An 18,116-nucleotide genomic window follows, 5' to 3' on the forward strand; every position below is an offset into this window, starting at 1 on the left:
TTTCTGAAAGTGGAAGAATAATAGTTTATATACAATACAACGTTAATTTCAATTAAATATCCATGAAAACATCTTGTGAATTAATAGAGGTATTGCTAATAGACTTTGTTATAGTCACTGACAGAATCCTGACATCAACTGGGAGACAAACAGCATCAAGTGGGAGATCAAACAGGTTCCTAATAACTTAACTTATAACTTTGTCAAGAGGGAACTAGTGGGACAGTTATACTGGACTTAATTCTTACTAACAAAGAATAAATGATAGAGAGGGTTGAAGCTGCGGGAACTATGTCATACTGGAATTCAATATAATGCAGGCACAAGTACTAGAATATAATCAAACTAGTGTCTTAGAACTGATTTTAATAAACTTAGTGCTTGTGAAGGATTCCATGGATGAAAATCTTAAAGGTGAAAACAACTAAAGAAGCTTGAGAAACTCTGAAAAATATGATTATAAACACCCAGCCCAACTCAATACCACTGAAAAAAAAAAAAAAGAAATCCATGAAGAAACAAGCATGGTTGCCAAAGAACTCTCTGATAAACTGAGAGAGAGAAAGGATAAGTACAAAAAATGTAAAGAGGGACACATAACTAAGGTAGAATACCAGCAAATAGCCCAAACCTGCAAAGATAAAGTCAAGAAACCCAAGGCTCAAAATGAAGAAAGACTTGCAACAAATGTCAAAATTCTGCAATTGCACAAAATAATGAGATCATTTCTATCTCAAATAATTGCATAGGTTATGTTTGGCATTTAGCAACCAGCCTAGTAATATTAATTTCATGATATTCCAAAATCAATTTATATTTTCAAATTGAAAGAAATTTCAGCTGTTTATGTAATGTCAGTTTCCATCATCTTGTGCTCATTCCATCATGCCCTTCATCCAATTAGATTAAAACTAAACCGAAATTAGTATTATACCCATATACTCCTCACGAAGAAGTATGCTTTACTACCCAAGGCTCTCTGTTTCCTCTATTTCTTTCCTGCAGTGGAACTCATCCATTAAAATGTATTAACTGGGGTCAAGATCTGGGATTTTCTTTAAAGAAACTCATCATTTATTAAGGCAGGCAAAAAGAAGAATGAATAGGGAATTGCTGAAGGTTTTTCCCTCTATTTCATTGAGGAGCAAGTTCCCAAACTATTGATTTTTAAAAGTATATTCACACATATGGGGCATATTCCAGACAGATTGTTAAGTGACAGGAGTTATGAAATAAGCATCTGTGTTATCTAGCAGCATGATGTTGCTTGGTCAGCTTTAAAAACAGTGATAATACCAAGGGCTAATCTCAGCACAGAAAGGAAATTGTCCCACTGTGGAGGTGATGGGACTATGTGTAGTCAATCTGTCTGTCTCTCACTCTCTCTAAATATGCTTATATGCAAACAAGCTCTAACATAAGCCCTCCATCCATAAAATAACCCAGTTTTCATTAGTTGTCTACACCAGCTCATTTTCACACTGTCATTGAAAATGATGCAAGGAGCAGAAAGCTGTTCCTGGGGAACATCCCTGTTTTATTTTAAATCCCTTGCTAAGTAAATGTGTCACATTCCATTGTTTTTTTGGCTACCATGCTTCTCCTCTTCGACCTCAATGATAAGACTCTTCGTTTTTTCTCTTCCCATTTTTCAACCCCCTGAGTGCATTTTTTAAACAAAGTCACAGATTGTTTTTTATTTCTTGTATCAGTATATTTTCCATAAACTGTGGCATCCCTGGTACAAACTTTATGTTCTTTTCTGAAAGTGTTAAACTCAGAGACTCGTTGGCACATCTGTTTAAAGGAGCTGTGATGCTGAGACATGTTAGGAAAATTCAGCATTTCATTAGGGAAAATTAGTCCCAGAAATTGAAGCCCATCTAAAAATGCCAATGAGTGCTAAAGGAGAAGCTGGGAATCCTGGGAGACCAACATACCTGGAACATACCAGTTAGGGAAGACTATTTAATGAAATGCGAAGAGCGGTGTGGTGACCTAGAAGTGAACGCACTCTCCTCCCACTCGGAAGGTTGAGAGTTCAACAGATGTTTCTCTATCAGGATGCAAAGAGAAAACTATCTGCTGTGAACTCCACGTAGGCATCAGGAAGGGCATCCAGTCAGTAAATGCTCAGCTCCATTCAGATGTCCTGACTCCACTCTGATAAAAAGGGATTTCATGATTGTAAAAAAAAAAAGTATAAATATAATAAAATGAATGGAACTTGACTATCATGCTCTTAATATATTCATCTATATTGGTCAGGTCTTCATTTCAAAACATATTACATAATCAGGCCTATAAGGTGCAAGTTTGAAGAAAACTACCAATAGCAGATAGTCCAGTTAGGTTATTGTCTGTGAAATGTTCCACATGGAATAACAGTTTCTTGTTCTTAGCATAGTGGAGGGATACATGGAATTGGGTCATATGTCTTCTCTCTTTTTGATCAATGGAATATCTAAACTAAGTATGAAACACTGTGCTAAAATAGGAAGAAATCAAAGTATGCCTGAAATCAGGGAGGTCTGACCAAATACGTTTGGTGCTGGTTGGTGCTTAGATGCTCAGCTGAAATTTGATGTAAGAGACCAGTCAGTGACTGAGCACATGTTTTGCATGGAAAAGTTCTCAGTTCAATTCCTGACATCATTAGTTAAAACATAAATGTTGTGAAGAGTTACTTCTATAAATACTCTTAATATGCTGGAGAGTCTCTAGCAGCTAGGACAAATCCTAGTCCATGAAAAGAAATAGGTTGCTCTGACATGAAATGCTTCTTGTGTTTCCCCAAGTGTATTTTCTGCTTCTAAATTGGGCAGCACTGAACTATTGTCATGTGGTCAAAACTTGTCTTCAGTCTTCTGGTCTAATGAGATAGTTGCTAGAAAACTGAAAAGCAAAGGAGATGATTAAAGAATCAAACATTCCCAAAATAGCAATTGATGTAAGAAGAGGTAATTGTATGGTATTAATATTCCTATAGTAGTAGTGGTAATAATACTTATCATTATGCTATCTTCAGTGAAGCAGGGCAGCATAAATTCATTATATTCTACTGGGCTTGGAGATGATAGCCAGTGGTTTACTTCAATCCTCAGTGAATTTAAAGGATAGAGGTAGCTTCATTAGGATTTCAACCAAGATGATACTTATCCATTTTAGGCTGTAAAGCTATAGAGCAGGGGTGTCAAACTTGATTTCATTGAGGGCCGCATCAGGGTTGGGTTGACTTCAGGGGGCCCAGGTGGGCATGGCCAGGGTTGCCGTGGCCGGTTTGACGTCACTCATGTCGGAGGTGCCTATGGTGGCCTGAGTACTCTGCCAGTGAAAATGGGCTCCCGAGCTCTGTTTTTGCCTGGGACATCCTCCTGCAACTCTCTGCCAGCAAAAATGGGGCTCGGGGAGGGGGTGGACGCGTATGGCCCTCGTGAGCTCTGTTTTTGACTAGGATGGCCTCCTGCAACTCTCTGCCAGCAAAAAGGGAGCAAGCGGCCCTCCCGAGCTCCATTTTTGTTGGCAGGGGCACTGCGGGCCGGTCCCTCGCTGTTTCCAGGGTGGCCCCGTGGGCCAGATATAAGCACCCTGTGGACTGGATCTGGACCCCAAGCCTTGAGTTTTATACTCAAGACTATAGAGTATACAGCTCAAAACACAGTAGAATTTCTTTTGAGATAAGCACGTGTCGAATTGTGTCAGCTGCTGTTGACTGCCACACTGTTTAAGTGTTGTTCAAATATGAAAGCTGGCTAACGACTAGAATAAAAGGTAACATCAGGCCCATCAGCCCAGAAAAAATGGAAAAGGAAAAGGAGGATCTTCCCACCTTTTATATATTTTATGAATTGCAGAAAGCCTCTTCTGGGAGACTTATGCATGTTCTCAAAACTCTAAATATGCTCACCAGTACAAAGTAGAATTGGGCCCTCTCATATACTGGTATTTGACAGTGAAGGCGTGGTTTCATTATGTTTAAAGCTTTGTCCTTCCTATCTTAGTTAACTAGTGTTGGAAGAAATGTCCACCTGGGTTCCGTGCCAAGTGGGGAGAAAGACACTGGAAACATGGAAGCTGCTTGGAAAGATGGTTTAATGGTGGACAGGACCAAAATGGTTGAGATCCTGTGCAAAAGAAAAAGCAAATGGGTGAGAGGGGGAAATAGATTTATACCCTCTCTTGGAGCTTCCTGTTCCTGTGTAAGAAATGTATCCTGATTGGTTGTCAGACTCCCATGGAGTTTGCTGGGTGATGTAATCTTCTTCCCATGTGAGATGGGTAGAGGGCTAATCCTATCATGTCCCGAGGGCCATGTTTTAATCCCATCACCCTGGAGCTGAAAGGGGGGGGGGACAGAGAACTACAAGAAGCTGCTTTGTCTTTAAAACATGTTTCTCCTTTTCTCATCCAGGGAAACATAATATTCTGCCTTTGTACTATTTCCTAAAATATTTCATTCTTTTAGGTGGAGGTGGATGCTAACTTTCTTCAACAGGAAAAGTATACAAGAGCTGTTACCAGCTTTTACAGATGCATATCCCTTGTCCACTTTATGCTTCTTGTGACCCCTTGTGGTGAGCCAAAGAGGGTGTAATAACAGAGTTGCTTTGAAACTTCATGGTTTGCAGGAAACGGACGGAGGCTTTATTGCCAAAGGAATGTTTTAGAATGTGGCCTGGTTTCATAAGATCTCAAGTCACCCTTAGTGACACTTAGCAATCATTTTCTTCTGAAACAGTTTTGGCAAGTGTTTGGGGTCTGGATGTATTGGAAAGATGTCTAAACAGTTCAGCCTCATATTTCATAATCTTATCTGGGGAAGTGTTTACAAAGAATTGTCATTTAGTATTTTCGTAATGTGATGTGAGAAAACTCCAGCTCTTTCCATGAGTCAAGGAGCAGCTTTGAATTCTGAAGGTTTTAGATGTTCTTCTCCTGCAGAATCGTGCTGCTTCCCAGAACAATGCACATAATATGGGAATAATTAAAAAATGCATCTGGTTAGTTAATAACCTTAATTTAATATTACTGGTTTGAACTGGAAGGAAGGAATGCTGTCTAAATTATTTCTTCTTCCACTTGTATTGCTTTCATATGAATCTTTTAATTGCCCTGTCTGATACATTAGTCTGATGTAGGGCTTAAGCGTTGTCGTTAGACTGGAGAGATGCAGAATCCAATTTGCATTCTGGGTGACTTCTGGACAATTATAATTTCTTAGCCAAACCTAGTTGCAACCTAGTGCTGGAAGAAAATGAAGCCTGCATATACATAATCTTCATTTACTGTGAAGTAAATAGTATGTTGCTAGCTCTCAAAAGTTAAGTGATGTTAATATCTGCTTAAATGTGTTTTTCATGTAGGCTAACATTTCAGAAAGACAGATTATTAAATGAAAACTCTGGCATGTAAGCAAGATCTATTATTCAGTAGAACCTCCTGTTTATGCAGAATGTGACATTAAATTCATGCATTTTGTGTGCGTGCGTGCTTGCGTGTATGTGTGCCTGTCTGTCTGTCTTTAAATCTATTTTGACTCTGGTGATCTGCACTTTTTCTGGCAAGATTTTTAGAAGTGGTTTGTCACTGCCATCTTCTTCCCAGGGCTGAGAGTGACCGGCCCAAAGATGACTTCAGTGCCTAAAGAAGGATTAGAATTCATGGTCTAGTTCTTCTAGCTGAGTGCTTTAACTACCACACCAAACTGGGTCTCCATTACTTCCCTAGTTGAATATTAATAAATAATAACCTGAATGAAATCTAATGTTTAGAATAACCCTGGGGACGTTGATGAAAACATATCAATGGATTCTGCCATCATGTCCCAGTTTTGGGGTAGCTTCTGCTGTTCCCTATTTTCTAATTGTATTATTTATTTATTTATTTATTACTTGAACTTATTAGTCGCCCCCTCTCCCCACAGGGACTCGGGGCGACGTACAAAGGTATTATATAGCGTATAGAGGAGGTAAGAATAAATAAATAAGTTACAATACTTAAAAAAGTTAAAACCCCAGTGAAATTAACCCTTAAAAACTAAAATTACAATTAAAAATGCCCTGGGCTGGGGAGGTTGTAGAGTTATGCCAGGTCAGCTAGTCGAAACAGGTAGGTTTTCAGCTTCATACGGAAGGAGCGAAGGTCGGTTGTAGTTCTGATGTCTGGGGGGAGGTCATTCCAAAGGGTGGGGCCCACTACAGAGAAGGCCCTACTTCTGGGCGCTGCCCTCTGGCACTCTCTGGAGGACGGCACCCGGAGTAGTCCCTCTCTGTGTGAGTGGACGGGTCGCAGGGATGTATGGGGCAGGACGCGATCCCGCAGGTAACTAGGCCCTGTGCCATGGAGCGCTTTGAAGGTGGTAACCAGTACCTTGAAGCGCACCCGGTAGACCACAGGAAGCCAGTGCAGCTCGCGCAGGATAGGTGTTATATGGGAGAACCTCGATCTCCCCATAATTACCCGCGCGGCTGCATTCTGGACCAACTGCAGTCTCCGGGTGCACCTCAAGGGGAGCCCCATGTAGAGAGCATTACAGTAGTCCAGGCGAGACGTCACCAGCGCGTGAGTGACTGTACGCAAGGCCTCCCGGTCCAAAAGGGGCCGCAACTGGCGCACCAGGCGAACCTGGTGGAATGCCCCCCTCGCCACGGCTGTCACATGATCTTCCAAAGACAGCCGGGCATCAAGGAGGACGCCCAAATTGCGTGCCCCTTCCACCGGGGCTAATTGATCATCTCCGATGGTCAGCGATGGCATATGCTGGTTGAACCGGGAAGCCGGAAGCCACAGCCACTCTGTCTTGGAGGGGTTGAGCCTGAGCCTGCTGTCATCCATCCAGACCCGTACGGCTTCCAGACATCGGGACATCACTTCAACAGCCTCGTTGGGGTGGTTTGGGGTGGAAATGTACAGCTGAGTGTCATCAGCATACAGATGGTATCCCACCCCAAAACCACGGATGATCTCACCCAGCGGCTTCATATATATGTTGAACAGGAGAGGCGAGAGGATCGAGCCCTGTGGGACCCCACAGATAAGGGGCCTCGCGGTCGACCTCTCCTCTCCTGCCAACACACATTGCGTCCGGCCAGAGAGGTAGGAGCGGAACCATCGTAATACGGTGCCCCCGACCCCCAACCCCTCCAGACGGCGCAATAGGATACCATGGTCGATGGTATCGAAGGCCGCCGAGAGGTCTAATAGGACAAGGATGGAGGAACAACCCCCATCCTTTGCCCTCCAGAGATCATCCACCAACGCGACCAAGGCTGTCTCCGTGCTGTGACCGGGCCGGAAGCCGGACTGGCGCGGGTCTAGATAATCAGCTTCTTCTAGGTGACGCGGAAACTGCTGAGCCACCACACTCTCAACAACCTTCGCTAAGAAAGGAAGGTTGGAGACAGGACGGTAATTTGCTAGCTCCGTTGAGTCCAGAGAAGGCTTCTTGAGCAGGGGCCTCACCACCGCCTCTTTCAAGGCGGCTGGTAAAAGGCCCTCACCCAGCGAAGCGTTCACCAGCTCCAGTAGCCAGCCTCGTGAGCCCTCCCAGGAGGCCAGTACCAACCAGGAGGGACACGGGTCCAATAAACATGTAGTGGCTCGCAGTCGCCCGCGCAACCTGTCCAAATCTTCGGTGACAACAGGGTCAAACTCCTCCCAGCATGGTCTCTCAAGACTAGCTTCAGACGTCCCCACTGGAGCACTGAGGTGGGTCCATCCCCTTCGGATCCGATCGATTTTATCCTGCAGGAACTCTCCAAATTCCTCTGCCCGGCCCAGTAATGGGGGGTCCCGCTGCCCCTGTGACAAAAGGGAGCGGGTCACCCGAAACAGGGCGGCAGGGCGGTTCTCCGCGGACGCTATAAGGGTGGCACAATACTGACGTTTGGCCACTCTTATTGCCACAAGGTAAGTCCTTACGTAGGCTCTTACTTGTGCTCGGTCGGATTCGGAGCGGGAGGACCTCCACTTACTCTCTAGGCGTCTCCTAAGGCGTTTCATTGCCCTTAGCTCCCCGTTAAACCAGGGGGCCCGGGTAGATCGTGGCCGTCGAAGAGGCCGCAAAGGCGCCACCCGGTCTAAGGCACTGGCAGCCACATTATTCCAAGCGGCTACCAGGTCCTCTGCCCGGGGGTGGGGCAGGTCTGCAGGAGGTGGCCCAAGCTCTGCCTGGAACCTATCTGGCTCCATCAGACGCCTGGGGCGGAACCATCTGGGATAGTCTGGTTCCGCCTCCCCGCGGTGGGGAGCAGCGCCAGGGAAGTCCAGCTGGAGAAGTGAGTGATCTGACCATGACAGGGGCGTGATGACTAAATTCCCTCTTCCCAGATCACTCGTCCACTGGTCGGAGACAAACACAAGATCAAGTATATGGCCTCTCTCGTGTGTGGGGTCCTGAACTACTTGAGTCAGATCCATGGCTGTCATGGAGGCCATGAATTCCCGGGCTGCCCCGGATGCCTCTCCCGTCGATGGCAGGTTAAAGTCCCCCATCACTAATAGCTTGGGGGTTTCAACCGCCATCTCCGTGATCCGCTCGAGGAGCCCGGGCAGGGCCGCTGATGTATGGCGGGGAGCCAGGTATACTATCAACAGGCCCAGCTGACTCCCTGGGCCCCATTTCACACCCAGAGACTCACAACCAGAAATCTGCGACACAGTGAATTCCCTCGGTGCCAAATCTTCCCGGATGATTATCGCTACCCCACCACCCCTACCTTGGGCCCGTGGCTGGTGGAATACACGGTAACCTGGAGGGCACATTTCCCTGAGGGGCAACCCCCCCTCTGGGCCCAGCCAGGTTTCCGTTATTCCTGCGAGGTCCGGCTCCCCCTCTGTGATCAAGTCACTGATGAGGGGGGCCTTATTAATCACGGACCTCGCATTACATAACATCAGCCTAAGGCCCAGGCTCTGCCGATCCTGTCCACCTAGCCTGCGGGGGTTGGTACAAGCGACCGGGCGTATCCAGCGGCCCCGGTCTCCCAACCGATTATATGTTCTTCAAGTGTCCTCGCGCCCACCCCTCCCTACGACCATCGCAATTGGAATTCCCCTTGTAGGAATGGTGTTTCCTCCCACCCCCCTCACTCCGCTCCCTTCCGTCCTGACCCCACCTGTTGACCTGGCAATGTCCATATCCCAAGGCAAAGTAGCCCTCCCCCCCTCCCTGGAACCCCTTAAAACCTTTAAAAAACATTTTACTAAAAAACCCCTAATCCCCCGCTTCCTCCACCTCTCTGGGTTAATAAACCCCTCATCGAGGTGGGCCCTCTTCAGGGCAAGGGGGCATGCCTGCGAGAGGGGGGACCCTCGCAGTCGAAGAATGTCAGACCTTGAATAGATAAAAATTATTAGAACTGAATTCTCATAATTTCCTAGCCATTCTGGCTTTGGAATGCTTATTTAAGTCTAACAAGTGACGGTTATTAAATTTGGGAAATTTCACTTAAGTAATGCAGATTCAACCCTGACACATGAGAGAAACAATAATCCATTACTCATCCCTAAAAAAAAAGGATTAAAGCTCATAATTTTAATGTAAAGTTTGTTTTAATCATAGTTAAAACAATGGTTTTTCAGTTCTAGTCTTTTCAGCCAAATGTTTCCTACCACATCTCTTTATGAACTGTATGTTTCCTAGCACAGAGCTATTGGGTCATTGATAAAAGAAGAGAAAAATACAAATACTTCCTGTTTATTTTTGGCCTTCAGCAATGATAAGATCCATAGGGGCAGCTTTGTGTGTTTCACAATAAATATTTCAAATTGTTTTGACAACCAGCTGGGATTCATCCATTCCACTAACTTCACATATCTTTCTGGCTGTAACTATCTCTGAAAGGCCTTCCCATCCTCTTTTAAAACTTCTGGTCAGCTTGAAAGTTCTGTGCATAAGCAACTCCTGTTTGTTAACCAAAAACGAAGTAATTTAAGTCATGTAAAATATTCCAGGCACTAAATGTGAGGTGAATAAAATTTTATATTGGCCAAACTTTAATCAGAAATTGTTGTTCTGGAGCAGAGTCTTTAACTGTGTCATGTTGTTGTTTTGTTTTGTATTGTATTACACTAATTTTGCTTCTTCCACCCACCAGATAGATATTGATCCTGTTTGATTGATAAGAATTTCGCAAAGAACCTGTTACTTACCACAGGCATGTGTGGGAAACTCCCTCCCTCCTAGAGAATGAAATATTTTGGGAGAAGAGGCAGAATATTATATTTCCCAAAAGGAGAAATGGAGAAACATATTCTTAAAGGCAAAAGGCAGCCCCAAGTCTTCCTGCTACACGAAACAGCCTCCAGCAGATGCCTAAAGTCTTTAGAGATAGATATTTTGCGCCCATTAAGAAATCCAGGCCAGCCTCTTCATAAACAAAATGCCTTCAGCCCAGCTCCTCCAAAAGGGATTAAAAGTAGAAAACAAAGACTCCTAATATCTACATTCCCCAACCAGCTTCAAGGACAGGAAGTGACCTTTTGGACATAATAAGATTTGCCCACCACCATTAAAATAGCAAAAGACACAAGGCATTAACGCTAGCAAGGTTTAAATGCCTTAACCTTAGATGCTCACGAATGGGAGATGCAATAACATCCCTTAGGAATAATAGTTCTGCATCCAGTACGTAGGTCATATTTTATTTCATTGCCCTCTAGAGCTATTGCCACACCCAACTCAGAACCTCACTTTTTACTCATAGTATGAATTGCTCTGAAACCAGAGTTGCTTTTTTCCCCTTGATGTCTTTTCTACAATGAAATTTCCAGAAATGTGACAAAGTTTTATTCAGTTGCAAATGCAATTAGAAAATTATTTCATTCTTATGCTGGCCAAAAGAATTGAACTGTCACATAGATGGATCGATGTCAGTATATAACAGCAATATATTCTTTTTAAATATAGATCTGTTATCAAATTAAGAATGTGCAGTCAACAAAATAAGAACTAGGGACAATGCGATATATTTAAATGTAATTAAAAAAACAAAAGAAAACTAGAGGATTTATCCACCATATGAGAATATGCAATGTAAAAACATCAAGGATTTCTATTTTTGTGTTATGGCAGTATTCCGTTTCTGAATATATAGTAGCTACCCTTCCTAAAGTTAAGGTCTATGATGTGGAATGCAGTATGAATATATTACTGGATTTCTTAAACATAAAGTAACTACTTTTTCAACAGATCCTGAGAATACGCCCTAATGTAATTTTCTGGGTTTTTTTTAATAAATAAAGGAATATGAAAAGTGTTCTCTGAAGTTAAGAATTTTAAAATCCAGTTCTTGAAATCCCTACAAATAACTCTGCTATTTTAATGCAACCAGTACTGTGAAGAAGATAAACTCTCGTTTAAAATTATAATAAGTTGAGGCCTACTTGGAAAATTCTCTTGACAAACAGCTTAATCATCTCCCAAGCATTACACATTTTAATTTGGGTGTTGCAAATTAAATCTACTGTTCTAAAGCATTCCACATTCCCAAATACTTCCTTTCCTCCTTCTGAACATGAAAGCAGGAAAAATCAATACTTTTAATGAATTAAAACACTAACAACAAGAAAAAAAATGTCTTTATAGGAGACGACCAGGCTGAGCCCGAGGAAAGGGTCAAACGCATCATAAGTCACGAGTCCCTGCATGCCCATAAGAGATTTAAGTCCAGCCCATCTTGAAGCCTCTCTTTCCCTTAATGGCCAGTTGGTCAAATTCTTGTAGAGAGCTTAAACTTATACTCATTTGAACTATCTGAAGTTACTGATTTCCCCTGTGCTTGACAGACTTGATTTGAACAAGGAATCAATAAGCAGCACATCTAAAGAGACTGGGCAGACAACTTACATGCTATGCATAGCAGAAGGAAAATAAAGTTATTTCAAACTTTCAAAAATTTCATTGATGAAAAGAGAAACATTTAAAACAATGCATCTAGTTTTTCAGTGCTTGGATCTCTTTGCTGATAGACCTGTAATAACTTTGAAGTTATGGGAGATAATCTTGCTTTCTTCATTCTCATTATTTTCAAATACCTAAATAAGGAATAGTAAGGTTCAGGACATGAATATTTATATATATTAGGCTGTTCTCTGAATTACTTTAAACAGCTATCCAACAAGGAGGGACAAAATCGCTATAAAATTGTTCAAATAGAGTTTGTTAAGTTGTAGCTTAAGCCCTTGGCTCTAAATCCATATGACTCAAGAGGATTTTATATTAGCTCTGACTACGGGCTTATGGGAGGGCAAATGTTGAAAACTGCCTTATGACATGACATGTGAACTTGACTCCTTTTATATGTGCGTTATGATGTGCCAGAAAAGAAGCAATGGAGCCTGTGCTTCAGTGTCACAATGCAAAATTTTGATGCTTTTATACTTGCGTTTTAACACTGTATTAACATATATAAAGGGTGGTGATTGCATTATAATGTTACGATTCACATTTTGGCTAGCTGAAGGCACCTCTGGCCAGGATGTATGCTTTTAGTTTTGTACACAGTGAAATATTCATTTACTTTAAAAAAATAGCTGGACAATAACGTTATTATTATTACCAGTTATTTAAATATAAATTACACTTTCGGTTATAAAACATTGTCCAGATTATTAAGATTACTATTAAAACAATGCATACTTGTAGATAGGAAGATGAACTGAAGGGAAGATAAAAATGGGTAAAAGATGAATCCAGCATTGAAAAGAAGAGGAAGAAAAGTAGAAAAGCAAAAGACTGGGGGATCTGGGTGTGTAGCAGAGCTAGTACAACACTTGTGCTGATTTGTTGTTGTTGTGGAGTTTAATTTTTTTTTTAACCTCAGCTGCAGATTACATGTATGTTCTTGTTTGTATACTGTTAGTCGCTCAGAGTCATGGATTTGATTTGGGCAGCCATATAAATTGATATAATAAACCAGGGGTGTCCAAACTTGGGAACTTTAAGACTTGTGGACTTCAACTCCCAGAATTCTGGGAATTGAAGTCCACAAGTCTTAAAGTTCCCAAGTTTGGACACCCCTGTAATAAACGAACAAACTGGATGGTGGTGAAGGGAGACAAAGCAACAACTGGATAGGAAGGAAAGAAGAGACATTTAAATGTTACAAAAAGGATAAAATACACCAGGTAAACAAACCTGTTACAAACTAAGGTTATTCTCCAAAGGCATCTATAGTTTTCAAGCGTCAACAGTGAAGAGGATTTGAAGGAGAAAAGGTAATTTGAAATGTGTCTGGGTGCAAACATCACAGTTGTTGGTAATTCCTCAAATGAACTGGAGCTATTCAAGGAAAGTTATATTAGATTTAAGAAGCTGACAACAGGATCATTTGTGCTTCTCAGCAGATGCACAAATGGCCAATCTCTGCCCTCAATGCACAGATTATTGGTTACAGACAATCTTGGTTTTTCTGTTTGGGAGGTATGATACAATTGAGGTATGTAGTTAGCAGGAACAAGGTACAGTATAGAAACGTTATAATAATAATAATGCTCGGTTACAGAATCAATTGCTTCAAAACATATATCCAATCTATTTGTTGTATTAGTTACTTTTAAAAACTTTGGAAGGTGATCAGTTAATCTGCTAAAGTTAATCCAAATTCAGATTCACAAATAAGTATGTGATTGTATGTCTTATTCTCTGAAAATAAGGATCCCTGGCTGAATATATATTTAGAAAGCAAATCAAAACATTGAGAATCACTATAATATATAGAGGAATAAATCTAGATTCATCCCCTTCAGATCATTCTGAACATCACTCTCAGACTTCATGTGCCAGCAAATTCTTTCTGACTCCTAGCAACCTCATAGATTAGACTAATCAAGTCTAGTCCAGTTCAATGGATAAATGAGAATAAAATTTGCACATGCCACAAAGCTCCTTCAAAAATGTGCATGATAGAATATATAATATCTAGGCAATATTATATAGCATCTTGAGCCCTGGTGCTGCATTGGTTGACTCAGCCTTCCATTCTTCTGAGGCCAGTAAAATGAGGACCCAGATTGTTGGGCCAATATGCTGACTCTGTAAACTGCTTAGAGAGGCTGTAAAGCACCATGAAGAAGTATATAAGTGTAAGTGCTATTGTTATTGGCTATCTTACATCATCATCATCATCATTATATACTTTATTCATAAATATGAAACTCAGTCAACTGAACATTCAAAAATGCATTACAAATACCACTGACTGATGCCAATGGTTGATACGGGATGCTGCCAGGGTCCTAAATATCAACCAAGTACCTTCATAAGATATATGACGCTCTGAGTAGCACAGTTTTCTGCAGTTCCGCTGGTGTTATTGCAGGAAGCTACAATTTCTTGATGTGTTTAATAAAATTCTTGGACTTGGTACCAAATGTCCCGATGACAATGGGTATCACTATTTTTATTATTACTATTTACTTTATTCATTAAACATGAAACTCAGTCAACTGAACATTCAAAAATGCATAACAAATACCATTGACTGGTGCTAATGGTTGATATTATTATTATTATTATTATTATTATTATTATTATTATTATTATTATTATTATTATTATTATTATTATTATTATACTACGATTGTATCACAGCGGCCAGTTGATTCGCTGGATTTGGCATTGATTACTAGTCGGGCCCCACTCAGGGGCCTAGGACGTCGTAACGTATTTTCGTAATATACGTGCAGATCCAAGCAGTGCAGCTTTTTGCATTTGACTGATGGTGATTTTGTCAAGTTTTAACTGTTTTAAATGTAATTCCAGTGCTTTTGGAATAGCACCCAGTGTGCCGATTACCACTGGAATTACCACTGTTGGTTTGTGCCATAATCGTTGGATTTCAATTTTTAAGTCCTGGTATTTCGCGACTTTTTCATGTTCCTTCTCCTCAACCCTGCTATCACCTGGTATTGCGATGTCTATGATTGTAACCTTCTTTTTCTCAACCAGTGTGATGTCTGGTGTGTTATGCGCTAGTATTTTGTCTGTTTGTATACGAAAATCCCACAGGATCTTGACCATCTGATTTTCAGTGACTTTTTCAGGCTTATGTTCCCACCAGTTTGTTGTTGTTTTAATATTATAATTTTTGCACAAATTCCAGTGGATCATTTGTGCTACTGAATTGTGCCGCAATTTATAATCAGTCTGCGCGATTTTTTTACAGCAGCTGAGTATGTGGTCAACAGTTTCATCAACTTCTTTGCAGAGTCTGCATTTGGCATCATCAGAGGATTTTTCGATTTTGGCCTTAATGGCATTTGTTCGGATAGCTTGTTCTTGCGCAGCCAGGATTAGTGACTCTGTTTCTTTCTTTAATGTACCTGTTGTTAACCATAACCAAGTTTTTTCACTGTCCACTTTATCTTTTATTTTTTTCAGAAATTGACCATGTAAGGCTTTGTTCTGCCAACTCTCCATTCTTGATTTTATCACATTTTTTCTGTATTCTTGTTTCGTCTGTTGGGCCTTCAGTAGATTTTTGTTCTTTACTTCAATTAATAGATGTTCTTGACTTTCTTTTAAATAATCAGCCAGTGCATGTTTTTCTTCTTCAACTATTTGCTTCACTTGTAATAATCCTCTGCCACCTGATTTTCGGGGCAGGTATAGTCTATCAGTGTCACCGCGTGGATGTAAACTGTAGTGCATTGTCATTAGTTTCCTTGTTTTTCGGTCCAAAATGTCCAAATCAGCTTGTGTCCAGTTAACTATACCAGCTGTGTATCTTATAACTGGTATTGCCCAGGTATTTATGGCCTTGATTGTATTTCCACCATTTAATTTAGATTTCAAAATTTTCCTAACTCTGTTGGTGTACTCTCTCCTGACAATAGTTTTTACTTCTCCATGTTTGATGTTATCCAACTGCAAAATGCCTAAATATTTGTAGGCTTCATTTTCGTTGCATTTAATTAGTTGGCCATTGGGCATTTCAATTCCCTCACATGTAGTGATTTTGCCCCTTTTTATGGATACAGTGGCGCATTTTTCCATGCCAAACTGCATTGAAATATTGCTGAATACTCGGACTGTGTTTGTCAGTGATTGGATTTCTATTTCTGACTTTCCATAGAGTTTCAAATCATCCATATATAATAAATGTGAAATTTTTTCAGCTTCTTTGGCTGTTTGGTAGCCTAATTTCATTTTTTTTAAGATTACTGATAGTGGGATCATCGCGATGATGAAGAGAAGAGGTGAAAGTGAATCACCCTGGAAAATTCCTCGCTTGATATTAACCATTCCATAGTTCTCATTCCCTACTGCCAACTCAGTTCTCCATTGTTTCATCGCCTTTTCAGTGAAGGATGTAATATTTTTACTAATGCCAGTTGTTTCTAAGCATTTTATGATCCAACTATGTGGCAATGAGTCGAATGCTTTTTTATAATCAATCCAGACCATATTCAAGTTCGTTTTTCTTTTCTTACAATTTTCTAATATCATTTTATCAATTAGGAGCTGATCTTTTGTGCCCCTACTCCTTCTTTTGTTGCCTTTTTGCTCTACTGGCAAGATGTTGTTTGTTTCCAAATAATCCATAATGTTATCTGCAATAATGCCTGTGAGTAATTTAAAGGTTGTTGGCAAGCATGTTATTGGTCTGTAGTTTTCAGGTATTGTTCCTTTAGTTGCATCTTTCTGAATCAAGTATGTTTTTCCAGTTGTCAACCATTCATCAATTTGACCATTTTGTAAAATTTCATTCAGTTGCCTGGCCAACATTGCATGTAAACTGGTCAGATATTTGAGCCAGAAACCATGTAATTGGTCATTTCCAGGTGATGTCCAATTCTTTACTTTTTTTACTCGATTTTTGACCATCTCAGTTGTTATTTCTAATACTTGCATTTGTTTGTTACCAATGCTTTCCTCAAAGTCATGTATCCACTTTGCTTCCTTATTGTAGTCCTTTGCATTTCCCCACAATTCTTTCCAGAATTCAGCTGTGGCCTGCTTTTCTGGTTTTTGACTTTTGGTGCCACCATTCACATTAAGACTTTGATAAAAACGCCGTTGGTCTGATCGAAATTGTTGATTTTGTTTATACTGGATGATTCGTGCCTCATATCTTTCAATTTTTCTAGCTGTTGCTGTTATCTGCTGTTTTACAATCTCTACAGCTTCATTGATGTTTCTTGTATCCAATCTATATCTTCTGATTAGCTGATCTATGGTTTTTCTGTTTTTAAGCCATTGCTCATGCATGTTCTTTAAGTTGCTAGCATCTGCCCTTAATTTTTTGACTTTTTGTTCTAATCGGATTTTCCACTTTGGCTTTGATGCTTTTTCCATTGTGTGATTAGATACCGTATTTATTCGAGTATAACGCGCAAAATTTTGTACCAAAAAAAGGAATCAAAGTGTGGGTGCGCGTTATAAACGAGGGCTGGGCTGGGGTGGTGGAAAAAAAAACATCCCCTCGTTGCTGCTTCATTTCTTCGCCTCGCTCGCAGCCGCAGCGAAAGCCAAAGGAAAAAAAAGTCCCCTCTTCATTTCTTCCCCTCGCTGCGAGGGGAAGAAATGAAGAGGGGACGTTTCTTTTCCTTTGCCTTTCGCTGGGACTGCCAGCGAGGGGAAGAAATGCAAAGCGAAAGGCAAAGAAAAAGAAACGTCCCCTCTTCATTTCTTCTCATTTCTTCCCCTCGCTGGCAGTCCCAGCGAAAGGAAAAGGAAAAGAAACGTCCCCTCTTCATTTCTTCCCCTCGCTGGCAGTCCCAGAAAATTTTATACCGATTTTTAATCGAAAATTAGGGGGTGCGCGTTATACACGTGTGCGCGTTATACTCGAATAAATACGGGTACTTTGATTTTAATGCCTAGTTCATTAGTGACTATTACAGCTGCACTGTACATTAACTGATTTGTTTCCAAGATGGATCCCGATTCAATTGTTGAAAGCACTGCATTAACCATTTTCATGATAGGACCCAAAATTTTCTTAGGGACGGTTTTTAATGATGGTAAACGTTGCCTTTCCTCCCTAGCCAGAAAATGCTCCATGATCTTGTCCTTCAGTTCATTTTGTTTTTGAGTTGGTTCATCAGTTGGTTCAATGGTAACTAGCTCTGGTGGTAGTGTTTTTATTTCCTCTCCGGCAGCTTCCTCTGAG

General features: G+C 41.1%; 1 protein-coding gene across 2 annotated transcripts in view; it reads left to right on the forward strand.

Annotated features, from left to right (window-relative positions):
• LPAR1 (lysophosphatidic acid receptor 1) overlaps window positions 1-18,116 on the forward strand; it is a 94,369-nt gene that overhangs the window by 71,859 nt on the left and 4,394 nt on the right. The window lies entirely within an intron of this gene.

The sequence above is a fragment of the Natrix helvetica genome, assembly GCF_964273705.1.
Source record: "Natrix helvetica genome assembly, chromosome: 2".
NCBI lineage: Eukaryota > Metazoa > Chordata > Lepidosauria > Squamata > Natricidae > Natrix > Natrix helvetica.